Source organism: Rhinoderma darwinii (genome assembly GCF_050947455.1).
Source record: "Rhinoderma darwinii isolate aRhiDar2 chromosome 2 unlocalized genomic scaffold, aRhiDar2.hap1 SUPER_2_unloc_6, whole genome shotgun sequence".
In the NCBI taxonomy this organism is placed as follows: domain Eukaryota; kingdom Metazoa; phylum Chordata; class Amphibia; order Anura; family Rhinodermatidae; genus Rhinoderma; species Rhinoderma darwinii.
Window position 1 is genome coordinate 306,830 of NW_027461729.1, and position 23,369 is coordinate 330,198.

The following is a 23,369-nucleotide window of genomic DNA, read 5'->3' on the forward strand; positions in this document are numbered from 1 at the left end:
AGAAGGTGATGATGCCAAAACTAATGGGTGGTAAGGATTTCCCTGACATAAAGACCTTTCTTTTAATCAAATTTTTTACTGCATGTCTTAACGCTGCTTTTAAGGATCACTACTGGTCATATTTTATCCGTTTTAACACCGGGTATTTTATGAGGAGGAACGGATGGTTCTCCACGGTTTTAAGCTCCCCGTATGCTTTTAACCTCCCTGACCAGTACAAGATTTTAGAGAAAATTGTGAACCTTTTTAACTTGAAAGGCAAGAGAATTGAAGACGTGCAAAATAGTAAAAGTGTTTTAAAAAAGATAAAAGAAAATGTTTTAGTAGCCCCCATTAGTAATTTTAGTGAACAAAAGTGCAAACAAATATGGAGAATGGTAAATATTAATTATCTTTTTAATCCTCAGAAAGATCTGGCCTGGAGTTGTGCCCACGAGTGTCTTCCATGCCGGGCATTCCAGCATCGAAGGGGACTGACCAACTCGGCTGCGTGTCCAAGGGGAGGTTGCAGAGATGATGAGACAGTCTACCACCTTTTCTGGCAGTGCTACTACGCGCAATTGGTGTGGTCAAAAATCCTCCCCTTGGCACAGAAGATTACAGGACTACAGAGATTTACTAGCGATGGCGTTTTTTATGGATGTCTGGAATGCCCAACACAGACCCGAAAAATGATGGCATGGAAGATCACTAACTGCGTCAAAGCAGCTCTGTGGGCGGCCAGAAACATTCTTTTATTTAAACATGACGTTTTAACTGTGGATGATGTTTTAGCCATTTGTTTAAGTGAGATGCACAAGTATTTTCTTTTAGATAAAAAACTCTCTCCTGTTTTATGTAGAAAATGGTTTTTTAGTGAATGGAGTTCCATAATTTGATGCCACCAAGTGCCCTTTTATAAGTTATGTGATTTTATCTGATAACTTGTATTTATTATTATACCATTGCTGTAAAACCTGTGTATTTATTGATTTATTGTAAAAATGTAAAAACGTGTAAATAATTTTTTTTGTCAAAAATTTTAAATAAACGGTTACCTCCTTTGTTGGGGTAGTCAACTCAAAAAAAAAATCTGTTCTTATCAGTTTAATATCTGATACGTCCCCTATCTGGGGACCATATATTAAATGGATTTTTAGAACAGGGAGATGGAAATAGAGCTTGCTCTGTCCACTCCACGCATTGACCTGGTATTGCAGTATTTCCAGGACCGGTGCACCCTTTCCTTATGTGTTTACTAAAATCAGATTCCAAAAGTGCTTTTTGTGTTTGCCATTGTTTTTGTCTTTCGGATGGGATCTCCCCTTTTAATCCCATTATTTCAACACCTGTTGGACAATGCATTTGTACAGTCATGTGTGATAATGAGCTAATTTATTAAATGCAATTAATTAATACATTGCCACCTCTTGTTTTGTGTCGTCTGTGTTTCTGTGTTTCCGGCATTTCACATTGGAACAGCTCATTCACCTTCCTTGTCTTCTCTCCGCCCTCCCTCCTAGGTAGGTTAAAGAGCTGCACCTGAGCCAGCCACTGATTGATGCAGCACCATAGTCAAATAGTGGAGTGGAGTAGGGGAACAGCAAACAGCCATTAAAGCAGCCAGCCCGCCCGCCCGCCCGTCACAATGGACCTACCTGTGTACACTAGATGGATGTGATGGAATGTACTGTGGTCCCTACATTTCAAGAAGAAGTAAGAATTGCAGTTGCAACAAACCCTTGCTTGCCTACAAAGAGAGCAGCAATTTGGATTTGTTACTATGTTACCTGGAAGAATAACAAACTGTGCAAGGATGGAGGTTGTAGGAGCAAGGAGAACAAGTTGTCTGTAAAGTTGGTGGATGCCTATTTTCCATTTTGCAGTCCCTTGTCTCCCTCTTGTGGCCTCCTGGAGGCAACTAGCTGTGCAAAAAAAAGACAGCCTGGGGGCCGGCTGTTGCAGTGTTGCCCTCTCAGGCAACACTGAGTGACTGACTGAGCCGCACCGTCTTATATAAAGTTCAGACGGAACTTTGCACGTGTCATAGTGGAGACCTCAGGAGCCAGAGCCAGCTTTCTGACATCATAATGGGGCCTCAGAGATAAAAGCCTGGGCCCAGGCAGTGTTGGTCAGTGCTGCTCAGCAGGCAGCACTGGACTGGATTAAAGCTGATACAAGGTGTGAAAGGAGAAGGGGTGGCAGTGGGCATGCACTTACTGCTGCTGCTGCTGCTGCTGCTGCTGCCAGTGTTTGCACGGCAGGAGGGCATTTGGGCGTTGCCAGGAAGGCGTTTTTATGTCGATTCCTCCTCTTTCAGCACTGCATTGTGGTGCAAGCAAAAGAAGCAAATCCTGTCTTGCTTCCTCTCCGGCCTTTATTCACCTCCCGCTTAGTAGCTGTGAGTGTGTGTGAGCCTGCAGGGCCCCATGGAATTGCCTAGGAGTAGGCTGAATCGCTGCAAGGGGTGAACAGCAGTATTGGGCAGGCTCGGTCAACGCGCGGCCCGTTCGGGTTATCGCTTCTCGGCCTTTTGGCTAAGACCAAGTGTATTTATACAGGAGGTTTTTAGTCAGAAGGTGCTCAGGTACCCTCTCTCTCGGCCTCGGGGGATCGTCCAGGTTCGCCTGGACTTCACCCCCGTGCTGCTATTTGGGAGAGAGGCTTAGTCCTGAGCAACGAGTTGCGATCCCCCCCCAGCCCTTTGGTGTGTCTCCTGGAACCCAAAGGGCGCAGCGCAAGCTGTGCGGTACCGACCTGGCCACGCAAATGGCAGGCGGACCTGATGCGGTGCCGGTATACGCCCGGTTGCGGAATACTGCAAGATTTATCTTGGCAGAGGGTGGAGGCGGTCCTCGTGGTCTCAAGTTCCTTGTCCACGATATTTTGGAAAAGCGGTTGGCGGTCCACAAGAACGAGATTTTGGCGATCCAGGACTACCCAAGGCGTGGAGTGTACGACGTGACTTTTATGGGAGAAGGAATCCTCCGTGATGCCATGGGAAAAGCTGAGAGGCAACAAGGTGAACTCATGGCCTTGGGAGTCCAGGTAATTGAACACGCTTTTGAAGTAACCAAACTCGTAGTGATTAAAATGTATTCCCCATACGTGAAAGATCAGGAAGTGGCGGCGTTTCTTGCTGCATACTTTAAGAACGTTAAGCTGCTGGGGAGAGTTATGAACGAGTGCGGTGTGTGGACCGTCAAATGGAAATTTATTGTTACGCTAATAAAGGACCCCTCCACCCAAGAAACGAAGCTACCACCTGCTCGTTTTAAACTTGGGAATGTGAATGGCGACCTCTATTTCTCAGGAATGCCAAACTTCTGCAGGGCCTGCGGTACCTATGGACATACCAGTTTTAACTGCGATGTCACCTGCAGGAACTGTGGAAGTAAACAACACACAATGAGAGAATGTACAAAAGAGAAAAAATGCAATTTTTGTCAAAAAACTGGTCATCTTTATTATGCTTGTCCACATAGGTACCGAGGCGAAGAAGATGAGCAACCCGAGGTGCCCCCACGTGCTCCACCAGCAGAGCAGTCCCGTCCTCAAGGAGGAGAACAAGCTGTTGCGGCGAAAGAGCAGAGAGGTACCTGGGCTTCAAGAGTACGGCTAGCCGAAGCCAAAACAGGTGCCTCTCAGCCAGCGACCTCAGGGGATAAAAATGAGCCCAGCGCCAAGGAAAAACGGCAGGCCAAGAGGAAGGCAGAAAAGGAGCAGGCCATCGATGAACCTGTGGCATCCCAGACGGCTGGTTGCTCAGGCGGTGCCGGGCCTGCTCCTAATCCTGGGTCTCTAGAGACCGACTCGGAAGGAGAAGACTGGGTACAGGTGGGTCCCCGTAAAAAGGGGAAGCAAGAACGTGCCAGTAGGAGGGAGACAGGGGAGGAGCAGATGGATACGTCCGTGCGGAAAGATGTGGCTCCTCCTGGGACCCCCTCCTCGCCTGCACTGGTGAGGAGGACGGGCACTGCTCCCTCCGTATTATCGGACACCCCGCCATGCGCACAACCTCCCCCTCTAGACCGGCCTTCACGGGCCCAGGGGGGAGAGGCGGGGCCCTTGGGGGACCCACCAGACATGGACCCAGTCGGTCAACCGAGAGAGACCCAGGTGAGGCTGTGCGAGTCTGGGCTCCCCGTGTACGAGGTGAGTGTTGCTGGCTCAGCTCTCAGCGACAGTAGTTCTTCTCCTGCCTCGTCCCTCTTTTCAGTTGAGTCGGATGAGGGCGGGGCCATGAGTTCAAGTGAGGTTTCGGGTATTGCTGGTGGAGGAGCAATCTGATTTTAAGTACGCCTATTATTTATTATTTTAAAATCAGAATTTTGCTTTAACTCTCCACGATGTCTGAGCTCATGGGAATCTCCCTCAACGTGAGGGGCGCCAAGTCAAAAGTGAGAAGGGTTGCTCTCTTCAATTTTTTATCTTGCCTGGCAGCCTCTGTATTTTTCCTGCAGGAGTGCGGCATTCCCCATACAATGAGATATGAAAATTACAAAAAGGATTGGAAGTATGGTCCATCCGTCTGGTCTGGATCCAACGAGTCCAGATCAGCAGGGGTCGCCATTCTTTTTAAGGGAAACGTTTTAATTGATTTTATTCAAGAAATCTTACCAGGACGTATTTTAATGGTTAAAGCTTTTATTGATGGTGTAAAGTGGCAGTTTTTAAATTTTTACGGATCACCAGAAAAGAACGAAAGAGCGAGGATGCTGGAGATTTTACCGCTTTTTATCAACACATCTGAGCCTTTTATCCTCGCAGGTGATTTTAATTGTATCCTGAGAGGAGAACGCCGGCTTACCAACAGTACGAGTAGGAACTATGACAAGACCTCTGGACTGCTCAAGGATATCGTGACTGATTTTAAATTAAAAGACATATACAAAGAATGTAACAGGAGCAGTCCAGAGGAAGCCGGCGTTACCTGGAGCAACGCCACCTGTAGCTCCAGGATTGATTTTATCTTTTGTTCTGAAAATTTACTGCCTTTTAATTGTGAAGTTTTAACCAATGTGTTTTCAGATCACAGGCTTTTATCTTTTAAAGTAAAGCATGATCTTAATAATATTGTATGTAAAAAGTCCTGGAAGATGAATGTTTCCCTTTTAGACGATCCACAGGTTTTAGCAGATTTTATTGAATTTTACCAAGAAAGCAGGCGGGTAAGAGACACACGTACTCCCATCAGTGCATGGTGGGAGAAAATGAAAAAGAAAATAAAAGATTTTTTTATTAAGAAAAGCGTGGCGAAAGCCAAAGAGAAATACGCTTTTTTTAAAATTCTCAATACCCGTCTGCAGACCCTGTACAAAATGCAAGATCATGACATAGACGTTAAAGATGACATCACCAATTTGAAAAAGGAGATAGCCAAGTGCCTGGAGCAGAAAGGTAAAGAGATTATATTCCGTTCAAAAATACAACATGTGGAGGAGAACGAGACCTGCTCCAGGTACTTTTTTAAGAAAATAAATAACAAAAAGGCAATTATCAAAAATATAGAAGGGGTGTCAGATGTACAGGGTCTTTTAAGTAAAGTTCATGAGTTTTACACTGACCTTTTTAATGTTAAGACTGTGGATCATAATTTTATGCGTGACTCACTGAAGGAGATTACTACTGTTTTAGACCCTGTCTCCCAGAATTTTTTATTACAGGAGCTGACGGAGCAGGAGGTTTTAGAAACTGTTAAGAGTTTTAAAACAGGGAAAGTTCCCGGACCGGACGGTATACCCAGTGAGTTTTATGTAAAATTTTATGACATTTTAAAAGAGGATCTTTTTAACCTTTTTTCTGATGTTTTTAATTCCAAGATGCTGCCTAAGTCCTGGCGGAAGGGTGAGGTCTCCCTGCTGTATAAGACGGGTGACATCGCAGTTTTAAAGAATTGGAGACCAATAACCCTTCTAAATAGCGACTATAAAATTATGGCTAAAATATGTGCAAATAGATTAAAAGCCATAATACCCCACATTATACACTCTGACCAGGTGTGTGGGGTGCCAGGCCGCAGCATCTGGGATAATTTAAACCTAATAAAAGACGTGATTGAGGACACGAGGTCTAGAAAAGTTAAATTAGCCATTTTATCTATAGACTTTGAGAAGGCGTTCGACCGTGTCTCTCATTTTTATCTTTTTAAGGTTTTAGAACGTATGGGTATACCTGAAGGATTTTTATTATCTATTAAAGCCTTTTACAGAGAATGCACCAGCAAAATTTTAGTGAATGGTTTTAAGACACAGGACGTATTTTTAAACTCTGGGGTGAAGCAGGGGTGTCCCTTGTCCCCACTGCTTTTTATATGTGCATTGGAGCCTCTGTTATGCGCAATTCGCCGCGATAAGTGTATCCGTGGAGTCCCCCTGCCCGGGGGAGGCGGCGTAGAGGCCAAAGCAGTGGGGTACATGGATGATGTGGCGGTTTTATGTAGGGACGCCCTGTCGCTTCAGAGAACCCTTAGGCAAATCGAGTTTTATTGCTGTGCTTCCGGTTTTAAAGTAAACTTCAGCAAGAGTCATATTTTAAACATAGGAAGCATGGCTCTTAGAGATATACCGGTTCCTGTGTCTGATAATATTAAAATTTTAGGTGTCTCCTTCAGTGGGTACGACAATGGTTTTATCAGTTGGGACATGGTGGCGCAGAAGGTAAATCAAAAAATATGCATGTGGAACATGAGGAAGCTTACCATGGAGGGAAAAATTTTAATAATTAAAATGATAATTTTACCTTTGCTTTTATACTTAAGCATGGTTTTCCCTCCTCCCACGGTTTTATTAAGAAAAATTACTAAAGCTTGTTTTACCTTCTTTTGGAGTTCCAGAATGGAGAAACTTAAACGTGAGACGGTAATGAAAATCAAACCAAAGGGTGGCAAAGACTTTCCAGATTTTAATAGGTTTCTTTTAATCAAGTACTTTTGTTTCTGTCTTAATTCTCTTTTTAAACAACATCATTGGTCTTATTTTCTACGTTTTAATACTGGGTTTTTTATGCGAAGGATGGGGTGGTTTGAAATTGTTTTAACCTCACCTTATGCTTTTAATCTACCAGCAAATTACGTGATTTTAGAGAAAATAGTGGCCTTGTTTAATTTTAAAGGGAAAAATTTTAATGACATGATAAACAGTAAGAAACTTATAAAAGACATAAGAGGAAATGAAGTCGTCACTAATATTGAAAATTTTAATAATGAACGCTGTGCTTTTATCTTCAAAATGGTTAATGTGTTTTATCTTTTTAATACACAGATGGACCTGGCCTGGAGCTGCGTTCATCAATGTCTTCCATGCCGGGCATTCCAATTCAGGAGAGGATTCGCGAGGTCTGCCATCTGTCCGAGGGAAGGCTGCCAGGCTGAGGAGACCGTGCGTCATATTTTTTGGACTTGCGATTTTACTAAACATATTTGGATAAAGATATTCCCTCTAATGAAGAAGATGGCAGACCTAAAGGACTTGACTTACGAAATGATTTTATATGGACTCTTTGGATGCCCAACCGCGAACCAAAAGACTATTGCATGGAAGACGATGAACTGCGTAAAAGAAGCTCTGTGGAAGGCCAGGAACATCCTGATTTTTAAGCACGATGTTTTATCTGTTGACAATGTTTTAGGTCTTTGTTTTAGCGAGATGTACATTTATTATTTATTAGATAAAAAAAGAAATGCCACCCTTTCAAATAAATGGTTTGTAAAAGAATGGAACTCCAATATATAAGAATTTGCCACCATGTCCCCTTTTTATGTGTTTTTATGTAAATTGATTTTATTACTGTAATTCATTGTAAAAAGCTGTAATTCATTGTAAATATTTTTTGAATTTTAAGTAATAAATCATTGACACCCCCGCGAGGGGGTAGCCAACTTAAAAAAAATCTGTTCTTATCAGTTTAATATCTGATACGTCCCCTATCTGGGGACCATATATTAAATGGATTTTTAGAACAGGGAGATGGAAATAGAGCTTGCTCTGTCCACTCCACGCATTGACCTGGTATTGCAGTATTTCCAGGACCGGTGCACCCTTTCCTTATGTGTTTACTAAAATCAGATTCCAAAAGTGCTTTTTGTGTTTGCCATTGTTTTTGTCTTTCGGATGGGATCTCCCCTTTTAATCCCATTATTTCAACACCTGTTGGACAATGAATTTGTACAGTCATGTGTGATAATGAGCTAATTTATTAAATGCAATTAATTAATACATTGCCACCTCTTGTTTTGTGTCGTCTGTGTTTCTGTGTTTCCGGCATTTCACATTGGAACAGCTCATTCACCTTCCTTGTCTTCTCTCCGCCCTCCCTCCTAGGTAGGTTAAAGAGCTGCACCTGAGCCAGCCACTGATTGATGCAGCACCATAGTCAAATAGTGGAGTGGAGTAGGGGAACAGCAAACAGCCATTAAAGCAGCCAGCCCGCCCGCCCGCCCGCCCGTCACAATGGACCTACCTGTGTACACTAGATGGATGTGATGGAATGTACTGTGGTCCCTACATTTCAAGAAGAAGTAAGAATTGCAGTTGCAACAAACCCTTGCTTGCCTAAAAAGAGAGCAGCAATTTGGATTTGTTACTATGTTACCTGGAAGAATAACAAACTGTGCAAGGATGGAGGTTGTAGGAGCAAGGAGAACAAGTTGTCTGTAAAGTTGGTGGATGCCTATTTTCCATTTTGCAGTCCCTTGTCTCCCTCTTGTGGCCTCCTGGAGGCAACTAGCTGTGCAAAAAAAAGACAGCCTGGGGGCCGGCTGTTGCAGTGTTGCCCTCTCAGGCAACACTGAGTGACTGACTGAGCCGCACCGTCTTATATAAAGTTCAGACGGAACTTTGCACGTGTCATAGTGGAGACCTCAGGAGCCAGAGCCAGCTTTCTGACATCATAATGGGGCCTCAGAGATAAAAGCCTGGGCCCAGGCAGTGTTGGTCAGTGCTGCTCAGCAGGCAGCACTGGACTGGATTAAAGCTGATACAAGGTGTGAAAGGAGAAGGGGTGGCAGTGGGCATGCACTTACTGCTGCTGCTGCTGCTGCTGCTGCCAGTGTTTGCACGGCAGGAGGGCATTTGGGCGTTGCCAGGAAGGCGTTTTTATGTCGATTCCTCCTCTTTCAGCACTGCATTGTGGTGCAAGCAAAAGAAGCAAATCCTGTCTTGCTTCCTCTCCGGCCTTTATTCACCTCCCGCTTAGTAGCTGTGAGTGTGTGTGAGCCTGCAGGGCCCCATGGAATTGCCTAGGAGTAGGCTGAATCGCTGCAAGGGGTGAACAGCAGTATTGGGCAGGCTCGGTCAACGCGCGGCCCGTTCGGGTTATCGCTTCTCGGCCTTTTGGCTAAGACCAAGTGTATTTATACAGGAGGTTTTTGGTCAGAAGGTGCTCAGGTACCCTCTCTCTCGGCCTCGGGGGATCGTCCAGGTTCGCCTGGACTTCACCCCCGTGCTGCTATTTGGGAGAGAGGCTTAGTCCTGAGCAACGAGTTGCGATCCCCCCCCCAGCCCTTTGGTGTGTCTCCTTAAAGCCAAAGGGCGCAGCGCAAGCTGTGCGGTACCGACCTGGCCACGCAAATGGCAGGCGGACCTGATGCGGTGCCGGTATACGCCCGGTTGAAGAATACTGCAAGATTTATCTTGGCAGAGGGTGGAGGCGGTCCTCGTGGTCTCAAGTTCCTTGTCCACGATATTTTGGAAAAGCGGTTGGCGGTCCACAAGAACGAGATTTTGGCGATCCAGGACTACCCAAGGCGTGGAGTGTACGATGTGACCTTTATGGGAGAAGGAATCCTCCGTGATGCCATGGGAAAAGCTGAGAGGCAACAAGGTGAACTCATGGCCTTGGGAGTCCAGGTAATTGAACACGCTTTTGAAGTAACCAAACTCGTAGTGATTAAAATGTATTCCCCATACGTGAAAGATCAGGAAGTGGCTGCGTTTCTTGCTGCATACTTTAAGAACGTTAAGCTGCTGGGGAGAGTTATGAACGAGTGCGGTGTGTGGACCGTCAAATGGAAATTTATTGTTACGCTAATAAAGGACCCCTCCACCCAAGAAACGAAGCTACCACCTGCTCGTTTTAAACTTGGGAATGTGAATGGCGACCTCTATTTCTCAGGAATGCCAAACTTCTGCAGGGCCTGCGGTACCTATGGACATACCAGTTTTAACTGCGATGTCACCTGCAGGAACTGTGGAAGTAAACAACACACAATGAGAGAATGTACAGAAGAGAAAAAATGCAATTTTTGTCAAAAAACTGGTCATCTTTATTATGCTTGTCCACATAGGTACCGAGGCGAAGAAGATGAGCAACCCGAGGTGCCCCCACGTGCTCCACCAGCAGAGCAGTCCCGTCCTCAAGGAGGAGAACAAGCTGTTGCGGCGAAAGAGCAGAGAGGTACCTGGGCTTCAAGAGTACGGCTAGCCGAAGCCAAAACAGGTGCCTCTCAGCCAGCGACCTCAGGGGATAAAAATGAGCCCAGCGCCAAGGAAAAACGGCAGGCCAAGAGGAAGGCAGAAAAGGAGCAGGCCATCGATGAACCTGTGGCATCCCAGACGGCTGGTTGCTCAGGCGGTGCCGGGCCTGCTCCTAATCCTGGGTCTCTAGAGACCGACTCGGAAGGAGAAAACTGGGTACAGGTGGGTCCCCGTAAAAAGGGGAAGCAAGAGCGTGCCAGTAGGAGGGAGACAGGGGAGGAGCAGATGGATACGTCCGTGCGGAAAGATGTGGCTCCTCCTGGGACCCCCTCCTCGCCTGGACTGGTGAGGAGGACGGGCACTGCTCCCTCCGTATTATCGGACACCCCGCCATGCGCACAACCTCCCCCTCTAGACCGGCCTTCACGGGCCCAGGGGGGAGAGGCGGGGCCCTTGGGGGACCCACCAGACGTGGACCCAGTCGGTCAACCGAGAGAGACCCAGGTGAGGCTGTGCGAGTCTGGGCTCCCCGTGTACGAGGTGAGTGTTGCTGGCTCAGCTCTCAGCGACAGTAGTTCTTCTCCTGCCTCGTCCCTCTTTTCAGTTGAGTCGGATGAGGGCGGGGCCATGAGTTCAAGTGAGGTTTCGGGTATTGCTGGTGGAGGAGAAATCTGATTTTAAGTACGCCTATTATTTATTATTTTAAAATCAGAATTTTGCTTTTACTCTCCACGATGTCTGAGCTCATGGGAATCTCCCTCAACGTGAGGGGCGCCAAGTCAAAAGTGAGAAGGGTTGCTCTCTTCAATTTTTTATCTTGCCTGGCAGCCTCTGTATTTTTCCTGCAGGAGTGCGGCATTCCCCATACAATGAGATATGAAAATTACAAAAAGGATTGGAAGTATGGTCCATCCGTCTGGTCTGGATCCAACGAGTCCAGATCAGCAGGGGTCGCCATTCTTTTTAAGGGAAACGTTTTAATTGATTTTATTCAAGAAATCTTACCAGGACGTATTTTAATGGTTAAAGCTTTTATTGATGGTGTAAAGTGGCAGTTTTTAAATTTTTACGGATCACCAGAAAAGAACGAAAGAGCGAGGATGCTGGAGATTTTACCGCTTTTTATCAACACATCTGAGCCTTTTATCCTCGCAGGTGATTTTAATTGTATCCTGAGAGGAGAACGCCGGCTTACCAACAGTACGAGTAGGAACTATGACAAGACCTCTGGACTGCTCAAGGATATCGTGACTGATTTTAAATTAAAAGACATATACAAAGAATGTAACAGGAGCAGTCCAGAGGAAGCCGGCGTTACCTGGAGCAACGTCACCTGTAGCTCCAGGATTGATTTTATCTTTTGTTCTGAAAATTTACTGCCTTTTAATTGTGAAGTTTTAACCAATGTGTTTTCAGATCACAGGCTTTTATCTTTTAAAGTAAAGCATGATCTTAATAATATTGTATGTAAAAAGTCCTGGAAGATGAATGTTTCCCTTTTAGACGATCCACAGGTTTTAGCAGATTTTATTGAATTTTACCAAGGAAGCAGGCGGGTAAGAGACACACGTACTCCCATCAGTGCATGGTGGGAGAAAATGAAAAAGAAAATTAAAGATTTTTTTATTAAGAAAAGCGTGGCGAAAGCCAAGGAGAAATACGCTTTTTTTAAAATTCTCAATACCCGTCTGCAGACCCTGTACAAAATGCAAGATCATGACATAGACGTTAAAGATGACATCACCAATTTGAAAAAGGAGATAGCCCAGTGCCTGGAGCAGAAAGGTAAAGAGATTATATTCCGTTCAAAAATACAACATGTGGAGGAGAACGAGACCTGCTCCAGGTACTTTTTTAAGAAAATAAATAGCAAAAAGGCAATTATCAAAAATATAGAAGGGGTGTCAGATGTACAGGGTCTTTTAAGTAAAGTTCATGAGTTTTACACTGACCTTTTTAATGTTAAGACTGTGGATCATAATTTTATGCGTGACTCACTGAAGGAGATTACCACTGTTTTAGACCCTGTCTCCCAGAATTTTTTATTACAGGAGCTGACGGAGCAGGAGGTTTTAGAAACTGTTAAGAGTTTTAAAACAGGGAAAGTTCCCGGACCGGACGGTATACCCAGTGAGTTTTATGTAAAATTTTATGACATTTTAAAAGAGGATCTTTTTAACCTTTTTTCTGATGTTTTTAATTCCAAGATGCTGCCTAAGTCCTGGCGGAAGGGTGAGGTCTCCCTGCTGTATAAGACGGGTGACATCGCAGTTTTAAAGAATTGGAGACCAATAACCCTTCTAAATAGCGACTATAAAATTATGGCTAAAATATGTGCAAATAGATTAAAAGCCATAATACCCCACATTATACACTCTGACCAGGTGTGTGGGGTGCCAGGCCGCAGCATCTGGGATAATCTTAACCTGATAAAAGACGTGATTGAGGACACGAGGTCTAGAAAAGGTAAATTAGCCATTTTATCTATAGACTTTGAGAAGGCGTTCGACCGTGTCTCTCATTTTTATCTTTTTAAGGTTTTAGAACGTATGGGTATACCTGAAGGATTTTTATTATCTATTAAAGCCTTTTACAGAGAATGCACCAGCAAAATTTTAGTGAATGGTTTTAAGACACAGGACATATTTTTAAACTCTGGGGTGAAGCAGGGGTGTCCCTTGTCCCCACTGCTTTTTATATGTGCATTGGAGCCTCTGTTATGCGCAATTCGCCGCGATAAGTGTATCCGTGGAGTCCCCCTGCCCGGGGGAGGCGGCGTAGAGGCCAAAGCAGTGGGGTACATGGATGATGTGGCGGTTTTATGTAGGGACGCCCTGTCGCTTCAGAGAACCCTTAGGCAAATCGAGTTTTATTGCTGTGCTTCCGGTTTTAAGGTAAACTTCAGCAAGAGTCATATTTTAAACATAGGAAGCATGGCTCTTAGAGATATACCGGTTCCTGTGTCTGATAATATTAAAATTTTAGGTGTCTCCTTCAGTGAGTACGACAATGGTTTTATCAGTTGGGACATGGTGGCGCAGAAGGTAAACCAAAAAATCTGCATGTGGAACATGAGGAAGCTTACCATGGAGGGAAAAATTTTAATAATTAAAATGATAATTTTACCTTTGCTTTTATACTTAAGCATGGTTTTCCCTCCTCCCACGGTTTTATTAAGAAAAATTACTAAAGCTTGTTTTACCTTCTTTTGGAGTTCCAGAATGGAGAAACTTAAACGTGAGACGGTAATGAAAATCAAACCAAAGGGTGGCAAAGACTTTCCAGATTTTAATAGGTTTCTTTTAATCAAGTACTTTTGTTTCTGTCTTAATTCTCTTTTTAAACAACATCATTGGTCTTATTTTCTACGTTTTAATACTGGGTTTTTTATGCGAAGGATGGGGTGGTTTGAAATTGTTTTAACCTCACCTTATGCTTTTAATCTACCAGCAAATTACGTGATTTTAGAGAAAATAGTGGCCTTGTTTAATTTTAAAGGGAAAAATTTTAATGACATGAAAAACAGTAAGAAACTTATAAAAGACATAAGAGGAAATGAAGTCGTCACTAATATTGAAAATTTTAATAATGAACGCTGTGCTTTTATCTTCAAAATGGTTAATGTGTTTTATCTTTTTAATACACAGATGGACCTGGCCTGGAGCTGCGTTCATCAATGTCTTCCATGCCGGGCATTCCAATTCAGGAGAGGATTCGCGAGGTCTGCCATCTGTCCGAGGGAAGGCTGCCAGGCTGAGGAGACCGTGCGTCATATTTTTTGGACTTGCGATTTTACAAAACAAATTTGGATAAAGATATTCCCTCTAATGAAGAAGATGGCAGACCTAAAGGACTTGAGTTATGAAATGATTTTATATGGACTCTTTGGATGCCCAACCGCGAACCAAAAGACTATTGCATGGAAGACGATGAACTGCGTAAAAGAAGCTCTGTGGAAGGCCAGGAACATCCTGATTTTTAAGCACGATGTTTTATCTGTTGACGATGTTTTAGGTCTTTGTTTTAGCGAGATGTACATTTATTATTTATTAGATAAAAAAAGAAATGCCACCCTTTCAAATAAATGGTTTGTAAAAGAATGGAACTCCAATATATAAGAATTTGCCACCATGTCCCCTTTTATGTGTTTTTATGTAAATTGATTTTATTACTGTAATTCATTGTAAAAAGCTGTAATTTATTGTAAATGTTTTTTGAATTTTAAGTAATAAATCATTGACACCCCCGCGAGGGGGTAGCCAACTGAAAAAAAAATCTGTTCTTATCAGTTTAATATCTGATACGTCCCCTATCTGGGGACCATATATTAAATGGATTTTTAGAACAGGGAGATGGAAATAGAGCTTGCTCTGTCCACTCCACGCATTGACCTGGTATTGCAGTATTTCCAGGACCGGTGCACCCTTTCCTTATGTGTTTACTAAAATCAGATTCCAAAAGTGCTTTTTGTGTTTGCCATTGTTTTTGTCTTTCGGATGGGATCTCCCCTTTTAATCCCATTATTTCAACACCTGTTGGACAATGCATTTGTACAGTCATGTGTGATAATGAGCTAATTTATTAAATGCAATTAATTAATACATTGCCACCTCTTGTTTTGTGTCGTCTGTGTTTCTGTGTTTCCGGCATTTCACATTGGAACAGCTCATTCACCTTCCTTGTCTTCTCTCCGCCCTCCCTCCTAGGTAGGTTAAAGAGCTGCACCTGAGCCAGCCACTGATTGATGCAGCACCATAGTCAAATAGTGGAGTGGAGTAGGGGAACAGCAAACAGCCATTAAAGCAGCCAGCCCGCCCGCCCGCCCGTCACAATGGACCTACCTGTGTACACTAGATGGATGTGATGGAATGTACTGTGGTCCCTACATTTCAAGAAGAAGTAAGAATTGCAGTTGCAACAAACCCTTGCTTGCCTACAAAGAGAGCAGCAATTTGGATTTGTTACTATGTTACCTGGAAGAATAACAAACTGTGCAAGGATGGAGGTTGTAGGAGCAAGGAGAACAAGTTGTCTGTAAAGTTGGTGGATGCCTATTTTCCATTTTGCAGTCCCTTGTCTCCCTCTTGTGGCCTCCTGGAGGCAACTAGCTGTGCAAAAAAAAGACAGCCTGGGGGCCGGCTGTTGCAGTGTTGCCCTCTCAGGCAACACTGAGTGACTGACTGAGCCGCACCGTCTTATATAAAGTTCAGACGGAACTTTGCACGTGTCATAGTGGAGACCTCAGGAGCCAGAGCCAGCTTTCTGACATCATAATGGGGCCTCAGAGATAAAAGCCTGGGCCCAGGCAGTGTTGGTCAGTGCTGCTCAGCAGGCAGCACTGGACTGGATTAAAGCTGATACAAGGTGTGAAAGGAGAAGGGGTGGCAGTGGGCATGCACTTACTGCTGCTGCTGCTGCTGCTGCCAGTGTTTGCACGGCAGGAGGGCATTTGGGCGTTGCCAGGAAGGCGTTTTTATGTCGATTCCTCCTCTTTCAGCACTGCATTGTGGTGCAAGCAAAAGAAGCAAATCCTGTCTTGCTTCCTCTCCGGCCTTTATTCACCTCCCGCTTAGTAGCTGTGAGTGTGTGTGAGCCTGCAGGGCCCCATGGAATTGCCTAGGAGTAGGCTGAATCGCTGCAAGGGGTGAACAGCAGTATTGGGCAGGCTCGGTCAACGCGCGGCCCGTTCGGGTTATCGCTTCTCGGCCTTTTGGCTAAGACCAAGTGTATTTATACAGGAGGTTTTTGGTCAGAAGGTGCTCAGGTACCCTCTCTCTCGGCCTCGGGGGATCGTCCAGGTTCGCCTGGACTTCACCCCCGTGCTGCTATTTGGGAGAGAGGCTTAGTCCTGAGCAACGAGTTGCGATCCCCCCCAGCCCCTTGGTCTCCGTAAGACAAGGGGCGCAGCGAAAGCTGTGCGGTTCGACCTGGCCACGCTAATGGCAGGCGAACCCGATGCGGTGCCGGTGTACGCCCGGCTTAAGAATTCTGCACGATTTATCGTGGCAGAGGGTGGAGGCGGTCCCCGTGGTATTAAATTTTTAGTCCACGCCATTTTGGAAGATCTGCTGGCGGTCCACAAGAACGAGCTCTTGGCTATCCAGGACTACCCGAAGCGAGGAATCTACGATGTCACCTTCATGGGAGAAGGAATACTCCGTGATGCTATGGACCGAGCTGAGAGGAAACAAGGTGAACTCGTAGCAGCGGGAGTCAAGGTAGTAGAGCATGAATTTGAAATAACCAAACTCGTGGTGATTAAAATGTATTCCCCATATGTGAGAGATATGGAAGTGGCAGCATTTCTAGCTGCCTACTTCAAAAATGTCAAACTCCTGGGGAAAGTGATGAACGAGTGTGGAGTGTGGACCGCCAAATGGAAGTTTTTAGTTACGCTGATTAAGGACCCCTCCACCCAAGAAACGAGATTACCACCGGCTCGTTTTAAAATTGGAAATGTGAATGGCGACCTCTACTTCTCAGGGATGCCAAACTTCTGCAGGGCTTGCGGTACCTATGGACATACCAGTTTTAACTGCGATGTCACCTGCAGAAACTGTGGAAGCAAAGAGCACAATATAAGGGAGTGCACAGAAGAAAAAAAATGCAACTTTTGTCAAAAAACTGGTCACTTGTATTTTTCTTGTCCTCATAGGTACCGAAGCGGAGAAGAAGAGCAACCCGGGGTGCCCCCACGTGCTCCACCAGTGGACCAGCCCCGCCCTCAGGGAGAGGAACAAGCCAGTGCTGCAAAGGAGCAGCGGGGTACCTGGGCTTCAAGAGTACGGTCTGTTGGAGCCAAAGCAGGTACCTCACAGCCAACAGCCTCAGAGGAGAGAAGGGAGTCCAGTGCGAAAGAAAAACGCCAAGCCAAACGTAAGGCTGAGAAGGGGCAGGCCAGTGAGATAACTGAGGCATCCCAGAGTGCTGGTTGCTCAGTGGATGCCGGGCCTGCTCCCAATCCTGGGTCTCTAGATACGGAGTCTGAAGAGGAAGGTTGGCTGAAAGTGGGTCCCCGTAAAAAGGGTAAACAGGAGCGTGCCGGTAGGGGGGTGACAGGGGAGGAGCAAATGGATACGTCCGTAAAGCAAAGTGAGGCTCCTCCTAGGACCACCCCCTCGTCGTTACTGGTGAGGAGGGTGGGCGCTGTTCCCCCCGAGCCAACCGACACCCCGCCATGTGCGCAACCTCCCCCTCTAGAACGGCCTGCACGGCCTGCACGGCCTCAGGGGGGAGCGGCGGGGCCCTTGGGGGACCCACCCGATACAGACCTATATGGTCAGCCGTTAGAGACCCAGGTAAGGCTGTGTGAATCTGGGCTCCCTGTATACGAGATGAGGGCTGTTGGCTCGACGCTCACTGAAGGTAGTTCCTCTCCTGAGTCATCCCCTTTCTCGCAAGAGTCAGACGAGGGCGGGGAGTTGAGTTCAAGCGAGATTTCTGGTATTGCTGGTGGAGGCCAAGTCTGATTTTAAGTAACACGATTATTTATTTTTTTAAAATCAAGACTAACACAATCAAATCTCCACGATGTCTGAAATAAAGGGGATCTCCCTCAACGTGAGGGGCGCCAAGTCCAAAGTCAGAAGGGTTGCTCTCTTCAGTTTTTTATCTGGCCTGGCAGCCTCTGTTTTTTTCCTGCAGGAGTGCGGCATTCCCCATGCAATGAAGTACCATAAATACAAAGAGGATTGGAAGTATGGTCCATCAGTCTGGTCTGGATCTAACGAGTCCAGATCAGCAGGGGTCGCCATTCTTTTTAAGGGAAACGTTTTTATTGATTTTATCCAAGAGATTCTTCCAGGACGTATTTTATTGGTTAAAGCTTTTATTGACGGCGTAAAATGGCAGTTTTTACATTTTTACGGCTCACCTGACAAAAATGAGAGAGCAGAGATGCTAGAAATGTTACCTCTTTTTATTAATACAACTGAGCCTTTTATCCTCGCAGGTGATTTTAACTGTATCCTGAGGGGGGAACGCCGGCTTACCAGTGCTACAAGTAGGAATTACGATAAGACCTCTGGACTGCTCAAAGATATTGTAAATGATTTTAAATTAACTGATGTGTACAAAGAATGTAATAGGAGCAGCCCAGAGGAAGCCGGCGTTACCTGGAGCAACGCCACCTGTAGCTCCAGGATAGATTTTATTTTTTGTAATGAGAATGTACTGCCTTTTAATTGTGAAGTTTTAACTAATGTTTTTTCAGATCACAAGCTTTTATCATTTTATGTAAAGCGTGATTTTAATAAACCGGTGTGTAAGAAGTCCTGGAAGTTAAATGTTTCCCTTTTAGATGATCCACAGGTTTTTACTGATTTTATTGAATTTTACCAAAAATGCAGGCGGGGGAGAGACATGCGTACTCCCATCAGTGCATGGTGGGAGAAAATGAAAAAAAGAATAAAGGAATTTTTTATTAAAAAGAGCGTGGCGAAAGCCAGAGAAAAACATGCTTTTTTTAAAATTCTCAGCACCCGTCTGCAGACCCTGTACAAGATGAGAGATAATGAAATTGACGTTAAAACTGACATCACTAATTTAAAAAAAGAAATAGCCCAGTGCCTGGAGCAGAAAGGCAAAGAAATCATTTTCCGTTCCAAAATTCAGCATGTGGAGGAGAATGAGACCTGCTCCAGGTACTTTTTTAAAAAAATTAACAATAAAAAGGCTATTATTAAAAATATTGAAGGTGTGTCAGATGTACAGGGTATTTTAAGTAAAGTTCATGAGTTTTATGCTGACCTTTTTAGTGTTAAAACTGTGGATCATAATTTTATGCGTGACTCACTGAAGGAGATTACTACTGTTTTAGACCCTGTTTCCCAGAATTTTTTATTACAGGAGCTGACGGAGCAGGAGGTTTTAGAAACGGTAAAGAGTTTTAAAGCCGGAAAAGTTCCCGGACCGGACGGTATACCCAGTGAGTTTTATGTCAAATTTTATGACACTTTAAAAGAGGATCTTTTTAGCCTTTTTTATGAAGTTTTTAATTCCAAGATGCTGCCTAAGTCCTGGCGGAAGGGTGAGGTCTCCCTGCTACATAAGAAAGGTGACATCGCAGTTTTGAAGAACTGGAGACCAATAACCCTTCTGAATAGCGACTATAAAATAATGGCAAAAGTGTGCGCAAATAGATTAAAAGCCATAATACCCCACATTGTACACTCTAACCAGGTGTGTGGGGTGCCAGGCCGCAGCATCTGGGATAATCTTAACCTGATAAAAGACGTAATTGAGGACACGAGGTCTAGAAGAGGTAAATTAGCCATTTTATCTATAGACTTCGAGAAGGCGTTCGACCGTGTCTCTCATTTTTATCTTTTTAAGGTTTTAGAGCGTATGGGTATACCTGAAGGATTTTTATTATCACTTAAAGCCTTTTATAAAGATTGCACAAGCAAAATTTTAGTGAATGGTTTTAAGACACAGGACGTGATTTTAAACTCAGGGGTGAAGCAGGGGTGTCCCTTGTCCCCACTGCTTTTTATTTGCGCATTAGAGCCTCTACTGTGTACAATTCGCCGCGATAAGTTAATACGTGGAGTCCCCCTGCCCGGGGGTGGCGGCGTAGAGGCTAAAGCAGTGGGGTACATGGACGATGTAGCGGTTTTTTGCAGGGACACCCTGTCGCTTCAGAGAACCCTCAGACAAATTGAGTTTTATTGCTGTGCTTCCGGTTTTAAGGTGAACTTCGACAAAAGTAATATTTTAAATATAGGAAGCATGGCTTTTAGAGACATACCCGTCCCTGTGTCAGATAATATTACAATTTTAGGTGTCTCCTTCAGTGAGTGCGATAATGGTTTTATCAGTTGGGACATGGTGGCGCAGAAGGTAAATCAAAAAATATGTATGTGGAACATGAGAAAACTTACCATGGAGGGAAAAGTTTTAATTATTAAAATGGTCATTTTACCCCTGCTTTTATATCTAAGTATGGTTTTCCCTCCCCCCACGGTTTTATTGCAAAAAATTACTAAAGCATGTTTTACCTTCTTTTGGAGTTCCAGAATGGAGAAACTAAAAAGAGAGATTGTGATGAAATCCAAACCGAAGGGTGGCAAAGATTTTCCGAATTTTAACAGGTTTCTTTTAATCAAGTTCTTCAGTTTCTGTTTTAATTCCCTTTTTAAAGAACATTATTGGTCCTATTTTTTACGTTTTAATACAGGGTTTTTAATGCGAAGGTTTGGGTGGTTCAACATTGTTTTATCCTCACCTTACGCTTTTAAACTCTCAATAAACTATGTGATTTTAGAAAAGATAGTGACCTTATTCAACCTGAAGGGAAAAAATGTAAATGAGCTGAAAAATAGTAAAAAGTTAATTAAAGATCTAAGAGAAAGTGAGACGGTCAGCAGGATTGAGAATTTTAATGAGGAACGAAGTGCTTTTATCTTCAAAATTATTAATGTGTTTTATCTTTTTAATACACAGATGGACCTGGCCTGGAGCTGCATTCATCAATGTCTTCCATGCCGGGCATTCCAATACAGAAGGAGGTTCGCGAGGTCTGCCGTCTGCCCGAGGGAAGGCTGCCAGGCCGAGGAAACGGTTCGACACATTTTTTGGACGTGTGATTTTGCGAAGGAATTTTGGAAAAAAATATTCCCTCTTTTGGCAAAGATGGCAGACCTGAAAGACTTGAATTATGAAGATATTTTATATGGACTATTTGGATGCCCAACCGCGAGCCAAAAGATAATAGCGTGGAAGACGATGAATTGCGCCAAAGAAGCTCTATGGAAGGCCAGGAACATCCTGATTTTTAAGCACGATGTTTTATCTACTGATGATGTTTTAGGTCTTTGTTTTAGCGAAATGTACATTTATTATTTATTAGACAAAAAAAGAAATGCCACCCTTCCAAATAAATGGTTTGTGAAAGAATGGAACTCCAACATATAAAGATTTGCCACCATGTCCCTTTTATGTAATGTAATGCAATGAAATATTGATTTTATTGTTATTCATTTGTACAAAAGTTGGTTTTATTGTAAACTGTATTTTTTTATGAAATAAATCATTGACACCCCTGAAAAGGGGTAGCCAACTTAAAAAAAAAATCTGTTCTTATCAGTTTAATATCTGATACGTCCCCTATCTGGGGACCATATATTAAATGGATTTTTAGAACAGGGAGATGGAAATAGAGCTTGCTCTGTCCACTCCACGCATTGACCTGGTATTGCAGTATTTCCAGGACCGGTGCACCCTTTCCTTATGTGTTTACTAAAATCAGATTCCAAAAGTGCTTTTTGTGTTTGCCATTGTTTTTGTCTTTCGGATGGGATCTCCCCTTTTAATCCCATTATTTCAACACCTGTTGGACAATGCATTTGTACAGTCATGTGTGATAATGAGCTAATTTATTAAATGCAATTAATTAATACATTGCCACCTCTTGTTTTGTGTCGTCTGTGTTTCTGTGTTTCCGGCATTTCACATTGGAACAGCTCATTCACCTTCCTTGTCTTCTCTCCGCCCTCCCTCCTAGGTAGGTTAAAGAGCTGCACCTGAGCCAGCCACTGATTGATGCAGCACCATAGTCAAATAGTGGAGTGGAGTAGGGGAACAGCAAACAGCCATTAAAGCAGCCAGCCCGCCCGCCCGCCCGTCACAATGGACCTACCTGTGTACACTAGATGGATGTGATGGAATGTACTGTGGTCCCTACATTTCAAGAAGAAGTAAGAATTGCAGTTGCAACAAACCCTTGCTTGCCTACAAAGAGAGCAGCAATTTGGATTTGTTACTATGTTACCTGGAAGAATAACAAACTGTGCAAGGATGGAGGTTGTAGGAGCAAGGAGAACAAGTTGTCTGTAAAGTTGGTGGATGCCTATTTTCTCCATTTTGCAGTCCCTTGTCTCCCTCTTGTGGCCTCCTGGAGGCAACTAGCTGTGCAAAAAAAAGACAGCCTGGGGGCCGGCTGTTGCAGTGTTGCCCTCTCAGGCAACACTGAGTGACTGACTGAGCCGCACCGTCTTATATAAAGTTCAGACGGAACTTTGCACGTGTCATAGTGGAGACCTCAGGAGCCAGAGCCAGCTTTCTGACATCATAATGGGGCCTCAGAGATAAAAGCCTGGGCCCAGGCAGTGTTGGTCAGTGCTGCTCAGCAGGCAGCACTGGACTGGATTAAAGCTGATACAAGGTGTGAAAGGAGAAGGGGTGGCAGTGGGCATGCACTTACTGCTGCTGCTGCTGCTGCTGCTGCCAGTGTTTGCACGGCAGGAGGGCATTTGGGCGTTGCCAGGAAGGCGTTTTTATGTCGATTCCTCCTCTTTCAGCACTGCATTGTGGTGCAAGCAAAAGAAGCAAATCCTGTCTTGCTTCCTCTCCGGCCTTTATTCACCTCCCGCTTAGTAGCTGTGAGTGTGTGTGAGCCTGCAGGGCCCCATGGAATTGCCTAGGAGTAGGCTGAATCGCTGCAAGGGGTGAACAGCAGTATTGGGCAGGCTCGGTCAACGCGCGGCCCGTTCGGGTTATCGCTTCTCGGCCTTCTGGCTGAGATCAAGTGTAGTTCTGATTACTTGTAGTCAGTGCTGCCTGGTCTTGGTTAGGAGGTGCTCAGGTACCCTCTCTCTCGGCCTCGGGGGATCGTCCAGGTTCGCCTGGACTTCACCCCCGTGCTGCTATTTGGGAGAGAGGCTTAGTCCTGAGCAACGGGTTGCGATCCACATACCCCCGTGTAGGCTTCGGCCGAAAAGGGGAGTTGCGTAGACGTTGCGTTACCGACGGGTGGCGCAACTACCTTCCCACAAATCACCATGGATACGGATCCAGGTGATATACCGGCGTATGCCCGGATTAAAAATACCATCAGAATTATCCTATCGGAGGATAAAGCGACGACCTGCGGCTTGAAGTTCGTGGTGGAGACCGTGCTTGTTGACATTTTCAACATCCAGAAGAGAGAGATTTTGGCGGTACAGGATTATCCGAGGAGAAGAACTTACGACATCA

The 23,369-nt window shown here is 44.6% G+C and overlaps 1 non-coding gene and 3 pseudogenes across 1 annotated transcript; all 4 read left to right on the forward strand.

Annotated features, from left to right (window-relative positions):
• Positions 1-1,033: 1,033 nt before the first annotated feature.
• Positions 1,034-1,224, forward strand: LOC142681766 (U2 spliceosomal RNA). Its single transcript, XR_012853638.1, has one exon. It is a non-coding gene; the product is annotated as a U2 spliceosomal RNA (small nuclear RNA).
• A 6,578-nt stretch (positions 1,225-7,802) lies between these two features.
• On the forward strand, positions 7,803-8,022 carry LOC142681791 (U2 spliceosomal RNA; annotated as a pseudogene).
• A 6,579-nt stretch (positions 8,023-14,601) lies between these two features.
• Positions 14,602-14,822, forward strand: LOC142681802 (U2 spliceosomal RNA; annotated as a pseudogene).
• Positions 14,823-21,405: 6,583 nt separating this feature from the next.
• On the forward strand, positions 21,406-21,619 carry LOC142681795 (U2 spliceosomal RNA; annotated as a pseudogene).
• Positions 21,620-23,369: the final 1,750 nt, after the last annotated feature.